This window comes from Protopterus annectens, chromosome 2.part2 (assembly GCF_019279795.1).
Source record: "Protopterus annectens isolate FY-2018-M chromosome 2.part2, PAN1.0, whole genome shotgun sequence".
Lineage (NCBI taxonomy): Eukaryota > Metazoa > Chordata > Ceratodontiformes > Protopteridae > Protopterus > Protopterus annectens.
In genome coordinates this window covers 536,524,101-536,538,768 of record NC_056730.1, presented here as the reverse complement: position 1 = coordinate 536,538,768, position 14,668 = coordinate 536,524,101, and positions in this window count along the sequence as shown.

The following is a 14,668-nucleotide window of genomic DNA, read 5'->3' as shown; positions in this document are numbered from 1 at the left end:
ACTTATGAAACGATGAATCTTAGGAAAAGGTAAAATGAAACTTTTTGAGTGATTCCTGTAAATGTGAATAGTACTAAGAATATAGTAAGAAGAATAGGGGATTTTGGAGTGGTGTAATAAATTTGATATGGATGTAAATATATTAGAATACACAATATTTTTAACAAATAAAAGATTACACACAAACTATGGCAAGGAAAGATAATCTGGAATTTGGGGAAATGAGAGATGTTCTGGAATAGCCATATTCTGTACAAATACAGTACCAATATCAGATATAACTTTAGCAAAAATGGAAAGATTAACCATTGCAGATTTAAAATGGAAAGATCAAGTAAATAGAAATATAACATTATATGCTTATACTACTTGTAAAAAAAGGAAAGTTTATTTCATCAGATTTTAGAATGTGTAGTGTTAAATATGAATAGAAGAAAGTGATTTAAGAGGCAAGCATAAAAAGAAAAGACATTATATAAAAAAGTTAGAAGTTATAAGATGTGGTAAGTTAAAACTTTGAGACAATAATTCATGGACTTACACAAGGGGTGTTTATAGAACTGAAATAGATTATTTTATAATATCATAAGGTTTAGTTATAGGAGATGGGGGTAGCTAATACAGTATTTTCTGTTCATCTTGCAATATGGCTATTGATAAAGAAAACAAGGAATATATAAAACAGACAAAGGAATAAAATGGATAAATGAGAATGCACAGAATGAAGAAGGAAAGAAATTAGTAATACAGTTATGGAAAGATAATGGGCAGGATTCACGATGGCTTGCACAAAGTCTAAGAGTCATGTAAGACTCCATGCAGCCATCGAGATCCAGGAACAGCCCGAAATCCCGTGTAAGAGACAGCTAAAACGACTCTTACACGGGCAGGGCATGGATATGCTAAACACCCCACTTGCAGCTGAAAGGCATGCAAATGAGGTAGATTAGCGATCCATGAAGCTGAAACCAGCCCGTAAGAGCCGTGTTAGTTGCAGAAATGTACTCAGTTGACAACTGAGCGTTACTGCAATAACACAACGGAGCCATGACAGCTCCAAATAAAGTGTGCAAATGTTGCAGTCAGCATGCCAATGGCCAAATATGTGGCCATTGGCATGGTAACCCGATGCAAACATGAAATAAAATAATATTTTTTTTTTCGGGGATCGGCGATGTTTAAGCGAGCGCAGCCCTGCAAAAATGGGCCGAGCTATATAAAACAGAAAAATAAAGGTTTGAAACCCACAAATGTGGGTTTTATGTAATGCATGGATTTGCAATGCAGGGACTAGCAGCCCAAAACAACATGGCCACCGTCTAGTGGTTGCTAAGGGGAAGTTGAGTGTAAGACATGTAACTAAGCATTAGTAGGCAATCCTATGTAAATGAGTGGTAGGATAGTGAATCACACTGTCACATAGCAAATGAGCACATTCCGTGTAGTGTAAGAGTTAGATAAGGGGGAGTAACAGAGTAGGAAATAGGTGACATCACAGGGGAATGTCAGGAAGAAATCAAGCTCATTGGAGCAAAGTGGTATGTGAAACATGTCAATCACACAGCATAAAAAGAGGAGTGTCAACAGATAAGCATGGGAAAGTCAAGAAATGGAAGGTGTACACTGTGGCCAACACCAAAGTTTCTTGCTGTATGTGCATCTTGTGCGCGCTGGGAGCCACGAGTAAGACAGAGTGCGTGTGTAAGGCAAAGTAAGCATGTAGGAGCCTGTTTAAAGATCTGTAGACCTGTTTGTGCTGGTGTGCACGTGTTTTAATCCGAATAAGTAGATTCTGGTCCGTGTAAGCATGTGTGGGCGCGTGGTAGCCACTGTGAGCGTGTTTTCGTTGGTATGCGTGCTGCTCCCCCTGAGGAAACAGAGAGGAAAAGGAAGCAGAAGAAATAGTAGGAAACTAGCAGGGAATACTTGTAGATGTAGCAGGTGAAAACAATTAGAAGCAGGCAATTACACAGGCAGAATGCAAGCCCAGCACTTAAAACACTGCAAACAGCATTGCAGTATGTTTCTCTCAAGAGACACTGCAAGACAGGAGTAAGCTAGTAGAAGTGAAAACTGTAAAAGCTGCGCTCAGACCAAACATGCTAGGGGCTGCCATAGCTGTCATAAGGAGACATAGGAGACTTGCTGAGGGTGGTGACAATGGAAATGCTGCCAGACAACCCACAGTGAGGAGACGGAGAAGAGTGTACAGGCCCAGGGTCACCTACCAGGGGTTACATGAGCTGGAGAGAGTGGAGCGCTATAGAGTGGACAGAGACCTCCTGCAGCAAATTGTTGAGCTGTGCAGGCCACGCCTCACACACAGAACCAACAGAGGGGAACCCATCCCAGTGGAAACCAAGGTATGTGTTGGCCTAAGAATACTAGCAACAGGTACCTTCCAGAGACCAACTGGTGATATGATGGGGATATCACAGGCATCAGCCTCCAGGGTACTGCACCAGTTCCTGGATGCCATGTCAGCACATGTCAGTGATCATGTATATTTCCCCAATGCCCGTGAGGTATTGGCCAGCAATATGCGTCTCTTCCAGCTGATAGCGGAATACCCTGAGGTAGTGGGTGCAGTAGACTGCACGCACATACGCATCAAAGCACCAGCCAGTGAGCGGAGTAGGGTCTACATTAACCGCAAGGGCTTCCCCTCCATCAACTGCCAGGTCATGTGTGATGCCCAGGGCATAATAATGAATGTGTGTGCTGGCTGCCCTGGGAGCTACCATGATTCCCATATCCAGCATTTGACGCAGCTGTACCATACATTTGCCAATGGGGACATCCCACATGGTCACCTAGTGGGGGATGCAGGTTATGCACTGGAGCCGTGGCTGATGACACCCATCAGAAATGCACACACACCTGAACAGGAACGCCATAATGAGGCACACGCACAAACACATAATGAAATAGAGCGTGTGTTTGGGCTGCTCAAGTCATGGTTCCGTGCCTGGACACATCTGGGGGAGCCATGCAGTACTCACCAACTACATGTACCCAAATTGTCATGGTATGTGCTATGCTACATAATATGATCCTGTGAAAACAGCTGCAGCAGGACCAGCATAGGGCCAGGACAAACAGCCCCCCACCATTGCCAAGGCCATCACAGGCAGAGCATGACTCGGAGGAATAACCTGAGCCTACCCCAGTAGGCAGAAGGAGGAGTGCCCAGTATGCCCTGGCCTTGGCAAAGAGGCAACGCATAGCACATACACTGGCTCAGTAGGAGCCCTGGGAATGATACCCTCTCTGACTCACTGATATAGTAACAGGGATGCCTAACATGACACAACCTGCTCTCAAACATGTACAGGGAGTGTAGTATGTGCATCCAACAGAGGCAGCCCTGCAGCAGCACCTGAGGCATGATTGCCATGTGTTAAGCAATGTAACACCATCTAGTATATGCAAACATGAAGACCCAACCTAACATCTCACCCTCACCAGGCATGATGCCACACTATGAAGACAACAAGATCAAGTACAATAATTGGCTGAGGTATTGCTGTTAGCAAGGGGGAACACATGCAAGACATGATGCCCCACCTGCTAGGGATGGCACGCACCCAGCACACCTGGCTGTGTAGATACTGGCAAAGGCTGTTGTCACCCCATTGTGCCTGGAATAGGTATGTCTGGAAACACAAACCCACCACCATAGGTAGCACAAGGAATAATAACCTAGGCGTAATGCTACCTAGTGCCAGAAGTCTAACCTGCAAGGTGCATGCAGACCAAACCCAAACCCACCACAGCATGGAGAATGGTAATATGTGTACTGTAACAGAAACCTGGGCAAGGCCCAGAAGAGCACCCTAATACTACCAGGTTATGCCTCATACCATGCTCTACAGCTCCAAAACATGGAACAGATGACAATAGGAGTGTGGCTACCAGTAATTATCAAGAATAACCACACCCCAGGTTGGTACCACAGCAAGAAGCAGCATGGAATATCCATGGGCAAGTAACACTGTCTCAAACTGTGTACCTGTGTGAAGCCTGCTACAGACCACACACACAAACCCAGGTACCCCAGCCAGCCTTCCTGAAGACACTTCAGAGTATGAATGTCTCAACAAATACCAAACAAGGTGCACACACAAAATATGACATAGGTGGCAATCCATTATTTATGGAAGAAGTAGTCATGGACCTAGGAACACAAGTGGATGGTAACCTGTCATGTGACACTCACATTGCCAAAGTGGCCAGGAAGACCCGCTATATTGCCCACCTTAATATGAAAGGATGCACATGTAGAGCTACAGAGGTCACTGTGCCCCCATAACCTTCCTTTATAAGGCCCATACATGACAACTATGCCCCAGTTCGGATGTACTTTACCTTACACATGCAGCAGTCAGAAAGACCCCAAATGTACCCCACCAACAGGATAAAGGGTCCAAACATTGGACATCTGCAGCCTGGCTGAAGAAACCACAGCCCAATTCAGGAGCATACTGCACAGTCAGAGGTGATGTATGCCTGATGTACAAGGCCATGTCCAATCCAGAATGAATGGACATGCTCCACTGCAGAAACCCCAAATCCAGCAGACACACCACAGTGAGATATCTGAACCTCTACACATAGATTAATAGGATGTGCTGGAGGGACAGATCCATAACCCAGAGGCTCAGGACACTCTGGAACAGAATCCCAGTCCATGATAGGCTGAGCTCCACACACAAACTCAACAAGAGAAATCCGGTGGAGTGCATGGGAGATAGTAGGTGTACACTGGGGGCCACCCCTGTGTCACATCTAGGAAAGTAAACCCTACGTAGGCATAACATGCACATTGCAAGGGGTGTTGAGACCCAGACACAGTCTGTCTGTGCTCAGACAAGGCCAGGGCAGATAGCGTAGTATGAACCTATGAACCTATGATGATACAAATTGTGCAGGACACAAAGGATTATCACACAGCTGTCCTACCTGATGGTAGGAACCATGGTAATAATCCACAGATATGATCTGCAGCACTCTAATATCACAAACAATACACCAAACCCACACACATTGCCAACAGCCTACAGAACAGATTCCTTCCAACCTCCCCGCCAGCACCTAACTGCCAAATATCTATCCCAGGAGAGTGCTGGCCCCCCGACATTGCAGATGCTGAGGTAACAGCCAACATCCACAAAGCACAGTACACAGCATCAATGCTACCAGATGGTGTCCTGGGTTGTGTCCAACAAGTACTATAAGAAGAATGGAGCAGCAAATATCATTACTGTGCACTATCAGTCCTACCACAGGATATGTACCCAAAGAGCAGTGTACAGCAACAGTGGTCCCACACCTCAACCCCGACTATCTAGGTTGGCAAAGTAATGGAGAGGATGATCATGGATCCCATGAATAACGAGATTGGGTACCTACAGACATTGGACCCTACCCAGTGTGGCTGTCATAGGGCAGATCCTGCCCCTTACACATGTCTGACTCATGTGAAACATGCACCAAGCCCATTGATGTGGGGAATGTTGATCACACAGCCTATCTGGACCTTGCTAAACCCTTCCATACAATACCCTAGTTGGAAGTACAGATAAGCTCACCAGCCTAACTATAAACCCCTATGCAAGTAGATGGGTTGCAAAGCAGCTCAAGGACAGGACTGACCTGGCAGACATGCTGTAGCCATGGCAGACTGCAAACCAGGTACAACTGGCATCCCACAAGGCATGATCCTGGGACCTCTCTTGTATGCTATATATGTCACATAGGTACAGGCCAACATGGACGGACTCTGTCTGAACAGGTTTGCAGAGGACTACAAACTGGCCACCATATCGGACCCTCCAGCTGACACAAGCAACCTACAAAAGGCACACATAGAAACACACAAGTGGTGCCACAGCCATGTCAACAAGCTAAATGCAGAATAGTGTATAGTCAACCCCTGTGGAAACACAGTACATGGCAAGAAATTACCACATAGGTGTTAACCCAGTAAGTACATCAGGAGAAATAAGAGACCTGGGGACACAAGGTGATAGATATCCTGCATGTGACAACCATGTGTCTGTAGTGGTTATAGAAACATACCATATACCCACCTAATCATGAAGGTAAGCACAGCTTGGTTAGGGTAGCTCAATGTGCCTCTCCAGTCATCCATCAGCAGCCTCACAATTGTGTACAATGGCCCTTCAGGGATGTACAGTAGCAGACACCTGCAGCAACTGGAAACACCACACAAATACCCCACCAGGAGGATCACAGAGCTGTAACAGATGCCATGTGTCGCCTGAGTAAAGAAACTGCAGCTCCACACAGTGCCATACTGCCTGGCTGGAGGTGAACTGTGCCTGATGTATAGAGCCATGACCAACCTGGTATCAATGGACATTTGGCACCATGTAAACACTGAATGCTGGTGACCTATGCAGCTGACAGGCCTGAACCCCAGCACAGACATAAACAGGACATGCTGTACCGATTGGTCCATAACCCAGAAGCTCACTCCACTCATGACTAAATTCCCACTACAGGATATCCAGGGAGTCCCTCAGTGACTGTCATCCAGAGGAATCATGATGACTGGATGGGAGATGGCAGGTGTACCCTGGATATCACCTGTATGTCACGGGTAGACAGAGGCACAGCACACTAACCGTGACATATGTCATGGCAAACACCAGTAAATGTGTGTTGAAGGACAAACACTCTCTGACTAGCATTACAAATGGACTAGGGCACATGGACATTGTTTGTCACTGTCCACACAAGTTGTGGAATACATTAACAATGCCGGACAATCATGTACTATGCTGTCCATATCTGAACAAAATGCAACATGGTCATATCTGCACAACTGGCCCTCAACCAATCTGGTGTGCTCACTATAAATATTACAAGCAGTGATAGGACTGAAACCGATTATACTGTCCACCACAGTGAAAGTACTGCACCAGTACACTATATGACAATACAACTGTTTGGTCAGCAGGAAAGGATGATGACAACTGTATGCAGACTATCCCATGGCGACCCTGCAGGCACAGCATAATGCCTGGTAGGTTCAGATGCAAAGCAGTTGGGCAGTAAGAACACAACCTGATGTCCAACACTCAAATGTACATGTGATATATAGATGGCGTCCACACACAAACACAAATGTGGTGGTCCACAAATCCCAACATAAGGAAAGGTCACACTGGGCATGCTCGCACACTTGGATAAATGAGATGTGGCAGTCAAGAAGCCATACAAACTGCGAACTGGGCATGCTCACACACTTAGGCCATGTCACAGTTCAGCAGTTACACACACATATCTGGCATTTCTATGTGTTAACACAGGAACCTCCCACAATACAGACATCTGCCCAGTGCACACAGTGAAGTTACAACAGAGACATAAGTAAAGTACTGGATCCCACTCATATGCAAACATCTCCCACAGTACACACGTTGTTTATAGAGATAGGGAAGGCTATGGCAATAAAGATCCACAAACAGTATATGAGCAACAGATACTTGCAACTGACAGGTAAACATATGGCCGTAGAGTGCAATACCTGACTGTTGTCCCTAGGGAATACAGAAGGCTATCCACAGTGTATTTGGCATTTGCCTCCACAGTATAGTAGGCCACTGTGCCTGTGCAAAGTTAATGCATATATATGCTCTCCCCTGTACTGCAAGTGCCCAGTGTGTGTGTGTGAATGTGTGTGGGGGAGTAGTGTGTGCAATTCCATGTGTATGAGAAATGTCGCTTTTGGCAACTAGTACTACACAACACATGCTGCATATTCCACTGTCTAAACACTGATGATGTCAGCACCCTATAAGTACAGCAGGAGAAAGCAATCCCCCCAATAATGCAAATAGCATGCTCTGCTAATGCGTCTCTCACAAGTATCATAACATAGTTAGATAGGGGTTTGAATCCTGCAAGTGCCCAGTGTGTGTGTGCATGTGTGTGGGGAAGTAGTGTGCACAATTCCATGTGTATCAGAAATGTCCATTTTGGCAACTAGTACTACACAACACATGCTGCATATTCCACTGTCTAAACACTGATGATGTCAGCACCCTATAAGTACAGCAGGAGAAAGCAATCCCCCAGAAATGCAAATAGCACGCTCTGCTAATGTGTTTCTCACAAGTGTCATAACATAGTTAGGTACGGGTTTGAATCCTACAAATGCCATGTGTATTTTTGTCACACAGTTTGCCCATGTGTGTGGGGTGTTGTTCCCAATATTGCACGACATACATTATATTAGTAATGTCAATGCACACATGATGTATGTGTGTGCCACCTACACATATGTACCTGTGAACTGCAAGAGTTCCCATGTCTGAAGCCTGCATCATGTGAATACATGGAATATGCATCAGACAACTGTATGACTGTGGTGTTCTGTGCAGGGGCTGCATGTGGTATGTGACTATACAGTGTGGGTTGTAGATGGTGTCATCCCACCAGCGAGGGATACATGATTGGTCTGGAGCATATAGTCCACATGTTGGTAATGAACAGGTGCAGCATGTTGTCACCACTTGTGGGAGTGGTAACAGGTTGTTCCATAGCAATGCAGGGAATGAATGATAGGAACACTTCAGATAGGGTCTTGTAGCTAGAATAATGCTTACACTGTATGTTAGGATAGTCGCAGTACAACCATATAATGGTGTGTGTAGAGACCGTCATATTCCCAGTGTTGTCAAGAAGGCCAAGTGGGTTTCCTGGGTATGGGAGTGTGGTGTGTGCCAGGCTATGAACCTGAAGGCAGTCTAACCCACTGTGTGTTGCACATGGAGAGGCTCTGATGCTTTGTGCAGTGCCACCAACCTGGGGGTGTGTGTATCTGAGGTGCCTTTGGATACATCCCCCCTGTTCTGGTTTGGTGCATGTGTAGGGGATGACAAGCATGGTATCAGGAATGACCTGGCACTGACGGTGTGCACCTGGGAGCCTTGTACCAGGAGTCTGTTACTGTACAGATATTGCTGTACCCCATGCTAAGGACAGTTTCCACTGCATGCATGTTGAGGTTTATACTGCTGCTGTTGAGTAGCATTGCTATTAGTGTCCCATCCCGTGTGATACCTGTGTAGGTAGCTATGTAATGTCAGCCTTGCATACAAAGGCACGATGTGTGTAGCAACAGCCTCTGCCAATATACTACGGCCCATGGGTGACAGGTGCAAGCTGTCCCAAGCAAAGCAATGTGGCTTGTCCAGCATGTAATCCCACACTGACAGGCATTGGATCCCCTTTGAATGTCACTGAAAGATACGTTAATTGCAGAAACTGATGTTCCTGTCTACATATTGTGGCAGCATTTATGGTGAGGGTCAGATGCTACTCAAGGCCAGGGTCATACCAGCCTGTGCCACAAGCTCAGAGAGCCCCTCTATGTCCCCTAACATGTAGTCCAGGTAGGTGCATCAGAGGTCATACACACTGGCACAGACAATGACTGAGTCATACTTCTACATGCCTTGGAGTGACTGGTATGCTTGTGTTATGTGGTGGATCATAGTGCCCGACGGGCAGCTCAGCTTGACCATCACCCTGTTCAGCCTGGGAGCAGAACCTCAGTGTACGTGATGATAGAGGTACCTCATACAACTGTAGCAGGTGTGTTGTCTAGCCGTATGGCCTGTGACTGTTTGGCACACAGGCTTTGTGAGCTATGTGTTGCATGTGCTCTGCTCTGGCTTAACGTTTGCTTGTGTGTCTGCTTTGCAGGTGTCAGCTGCTCAGGCAGGATGCTATTCTGTGTAAACAGAGCTTAGCCCCCAGTTTGGCTATGTGGTTGAATCTCTCACATGTGTTGTACGTGTATGGGAAGGGGAGAGGGTTGTCTGTGTACATGAGGCAGCTGTAACATTGCCACATGACTCACAGATTCACCAACTGGACCTGAGAGTATATCGACAGGTGACCTTTGCACATGCTACCATAGCATTGTGACTCCCATACTAAGTAACGACACATAGGGCCAATGGGGAACAAGGTACTCAAGGTGACTAAGTGAGGGTGTAGTGCTCCTGATTTGTTAGTGCTGGCATATATGAATGCTGTCTTCAGCAAATGTGGGGTAAGTCATATGCAATGTGTTACAGGCAAGCTACATGCAAACAGGACAAACAGTGACATTCTGTCAAGTGACACATGGACATCAGTACAGTAAGCAACACAGATGTCACTAGGGATCCACAGAGGCACTGCATATCTGCACTGCAGGTGGAATCAGTGTTTCAGGAACATAACAGGCAAACATGCATACAAACAAAGCTACAGTCAGCAGGCCTGTGTGTAGACTATGCTACAACAAACAAGGTGTACGACTTCCAGTAGGTAACAGTGCATATATGCAGGCACTATAAGCCAATACCCAGACATTCACAGGTCAGACGGGCTGGGGGCCGCACCCCACACAAGTGTATAGACCACATGCCTTCATAATGTTGAATAACTGGCCTGATACCCAAGTGCTCATACCTGTAATAATACACATGTCAAATAACAGACACTGAGCCCTCACTCAGCAGTTCCAGACTTAGTATGATGTATGCTACCTGTCCTGGCACCACAGTATCCTTGACATGTATGGACACTCTCCCTCCTGTCATAGTTAGGTCTGTGTTTTGGTGCTGTCATGCATGGTATGAGGTGTGACCTTGTAGTGCTAGTGTGCTCTTGTGAGCCTTGAACCTGTTGTGTAGTACTGCACAGATATCAACATCCTGAAACATCTGCATTGCAGAGTTGTGTGTGGACAGCATGCAACTCGCAGTTGGCATGGCCATCATTGAGTATAAATATGTACATTGTTGTATCCCCTGTGCTACGTATGTAGGTGGCCATCCCTTCACAGCCTTACCACCAGTATGCAAAGATGTGCAGACAGAACACTGTGGTAATTACTATGGGTGTACAAAACAATACAATGACATTCATACTGTAACTGCATCAAGCATGCTGGTATATACCCACAATGCTATCATTACACTGTACTGTTGTCAACATCATACTATTACAATACATCTATGTACTCACCCTGTGCATCAGCACCATGTTAACCTGTTCCTGTACCGATTTTACAGATTGCAGGAGGTGGCACAGTTTCATCATATGCACAGGGTGTGTACCTGGTATGCCTGAGTCTGCCACTGATACAACCAATTGACATGTCTGTGTGTGTGTGTGTTGGTGAGGGACAGCAGTACAAGATGGGGCAATGTTGCTGCAGTGTGTGCATGTATGCGGTAGCCCTAGGTGTTATCACTTTGCATGTGTGTATGGATGCACACAGTCCCACCTCATGGCTGCCATATACAGGTGTTTGTGGACAGCCACAGACTGTACCTGCCAGGTCATAAAGATCACTGTCTGTTACCATGGACATGGTACCTGTGCCTGGCAGGGGTGCTACGGACCGTATCAGGTACTAAGCTAGACTGGGTAGTGTCATCAGAAGCAGGTGTTTGTTGACTGGAGACAGGTCCTTGTTGGGACTGTCCAGTGCCACGTGCACGTGGTCTCCGGGGCGGTCCGATGACAGCACAGACCCAGCATTGCTGGGGTTGCTGCTGGCACTATGTGAGCAGCTGCGGCCCTGTTGTCATCCGCGATGGCTGCCAGCTGCTGCTGTTGCTGGCATACGACCACGTCGACGCCTCAACCATCCACCATTGCCCTGGCTCATGGACATGTAGTTGTGGAACAGATCTAATGTGTCCCCCCAACGTCTGTCAATGACCTCGGTGAAGTTGCGGATGGCAGCCGCAACATCACGCATACTGTCACTCATGGCTGTGCGACATGCTCTCAGCTCCCTCAGACCCTGTCTGGTGTACCGTTCCATATGTGACTGTGCCTGAATTACAGCCCAAAACATAGCTGGGGTTGAAAGACCTCTGTGGGCATGTCTGACAGGGGTGGTACGCCCATGGATGCTCCCACGAGAACCCATAGACGTCTGCCTGTGTGGCACCGTGTCAGGACCCTGGCCATGGCTGCAGTGTGGGGATGCATGTGCCACTGGTACCACATTACCCTGGTCAATGCCCACTGTATCCTGTCCATCACCTAGGGACATTGGTGACAAAGGATGTATTGGCAGGATGACTGTGCGCATTGATGGGGTCGACAGCTGTGTAGTGTCAATTGGCTGACCAATGACAGACCCTGGCACACCTACCTGTGCCATTACACAGGTATCATCATTATCACTATCCACAGCAGCTGATTCAGGTTCCCTGCTACACGACACCAGAGCAGCACCAGAACCTGTGGGAGTAAGACAGGAAACACAGTTTACAATGCATACACAATGCCACCATTGATGCACACATGCACACAATGGCACATGCACACATGCACACATGCACACATGGGCACATGCACACATGCACACATGCACACATGGGCACATGCACACATGCACACATGGGCACATGCACACATGCACACATGCACACACCTCAGTATATGAGATATCAACCCACAGACACAAACGCACCTGCAATCAAACACATAGCACTACTGCTTCAGCCTATTATTACTATTAGTATACAGAGTATTGAAGGTAATGGTATTACACACTCACCAGCATGGATAGGCTGCCTTGCTGTTACACCAGAGGGACCTGCAGAAAAAAGACATTTATCGTCAGTGGGCACAACTGTGCCATTGATATTGTGGGCATGATACAGTTCAGTAGTGCAACAGTTAGCTTCCACAGGTGTACTGCAGATATTGAGGATATCACTAATGCACAATAATTACCAAGATTACAGCTACAAAACGAGGACACACCTCACACATGCATAACCTAACAGTGTACAGAAAGGTCAACTGTACACATGGCATGTTACCTGCACGCTCTGTGTCCTGCTGCTGTGTGGCTCCAGCCTCCATCATTACACATGTATGCTGTTGTTGTTGCTGCTGTGCTGGAGCCACAACACTCAGGAGTAGTCCCTCCAGTCTGGTGAGGGGGGGATGTCTAGCCACCCCACCACCTGTGGCAAGCTGCTGCCTGTAGATATCCGACGTACGCTGATGGACATTTCTAATTAAATCACTGCAGTGATGGCGTACCAGCTCATGTGTCCGGTTATGTGTGCCTATGTCATTTACCCGACGGACCAGGTCTTGCCACAGTGCAGCCCTCTCCTGCTGGTTCTGGCTGGTGCGGGAAAAGAGTACAGCGAAATCCCGCACCAGGCTCTGGTATATCTCCTCCTCCTCTGCAGCGGAGTAGACAGGGTTCCACTGGTGAACCATGGCCCTGAAAAGGAGAAGGAAAATATGTCAGCAATATCTGTCAGCAAACTATAGCACACATAATACACATAATACTCGACTGCAGTGATATAACTTAAGCACCATATATAGCATCTGTCTGTCTATTGGGGGGATACACATGTACATGACCAGATATCAGTGCTTATCCTACAACTGTGCAACAGTACCTGGCACACTCCATACGACAGACTAGTATACTGCAGCAGTCAACACACTGTTTCAGGTACAATACACAACCTCACACTGGGGGTTTGTATCAAGGTACTGTATGGGGAACATTATCAGCCCATGCACTGCACACAATGCATGTTACATATTTCACTGGTAATGCACACTACTCTTACTTGCCATAACCCTACCTACACCACAGTGACATACAGGGTAACACAGCACAACATATGGCAATGTAGTATGTGTTGATCACAATACCTCACACACCTGTCTCTGGCCTCACACCAAGGACACACACTGCCATGACAGACAGACAGTCATGGTGAGCAATCACACCAGTACACAACATGCACCCAGTCACTAGCACACTCATTCCACCTCACATATTCCGTTTGCAATGTGTTCATGGGTGTGCATTGTGTCCTAGGTAGGTAGTGTGCTTTTGGCCCTGGGCCTACAGCAGCATACTGTTATGCTACCCTGCCCCTTGTGACACATGTGTTATGATCGCACCTGCTCCTTACAAACAGTTAAACAGGGTGACTCATATGGCATATTACCTATCTGCATAACATTCAGCAGGGGTATGTCTGCCATCTACTCATGGGGAGCCTTGCTTCTTAATTCTGTGTGGTCTACTACAGGGTATGTCATATCTGTGGGTAGGGTCCTGTACCTCCACCATGTGCTCTATACTGCAGTGACAAGGACGACAGACATAGGTAATTTGTGTTGTGGATGTTGGAAGTGTTACCATGGTTGTTAGACAACTGTCATGGGTGTGACCAAACTATGTATATCCAGCAGTGATAACCTCTATGTAGGTAGTCTGTGTGCGCTCTGTGGTGTTTGAGTGCATTGACACAGTTATTTGCATATGTCTGTGTCTTTCTCCATATCTGTAGCCATCATGGGAGGTACATACCGTGCAGGACATTGTGGGGTGTGGAGGGGAACAGTGACCTACATGTCCATAGCTGACACACCATGTCCGCTGACACATTCCATGTACAGGTATTACAGGACTAATGTGCTACTGTGTATATCAATGTGGAGCCTATTGTACACTTGTTGCCCCTGTTCCCCCCTGACACATGCAGTGGTGGGCAGGCATGTACATATGTGGTGGTTATTGGTGTCAGTGTTTTTAAATGGGGTATGGTACTCCAGTATCCACACTGGTGTTCACTCC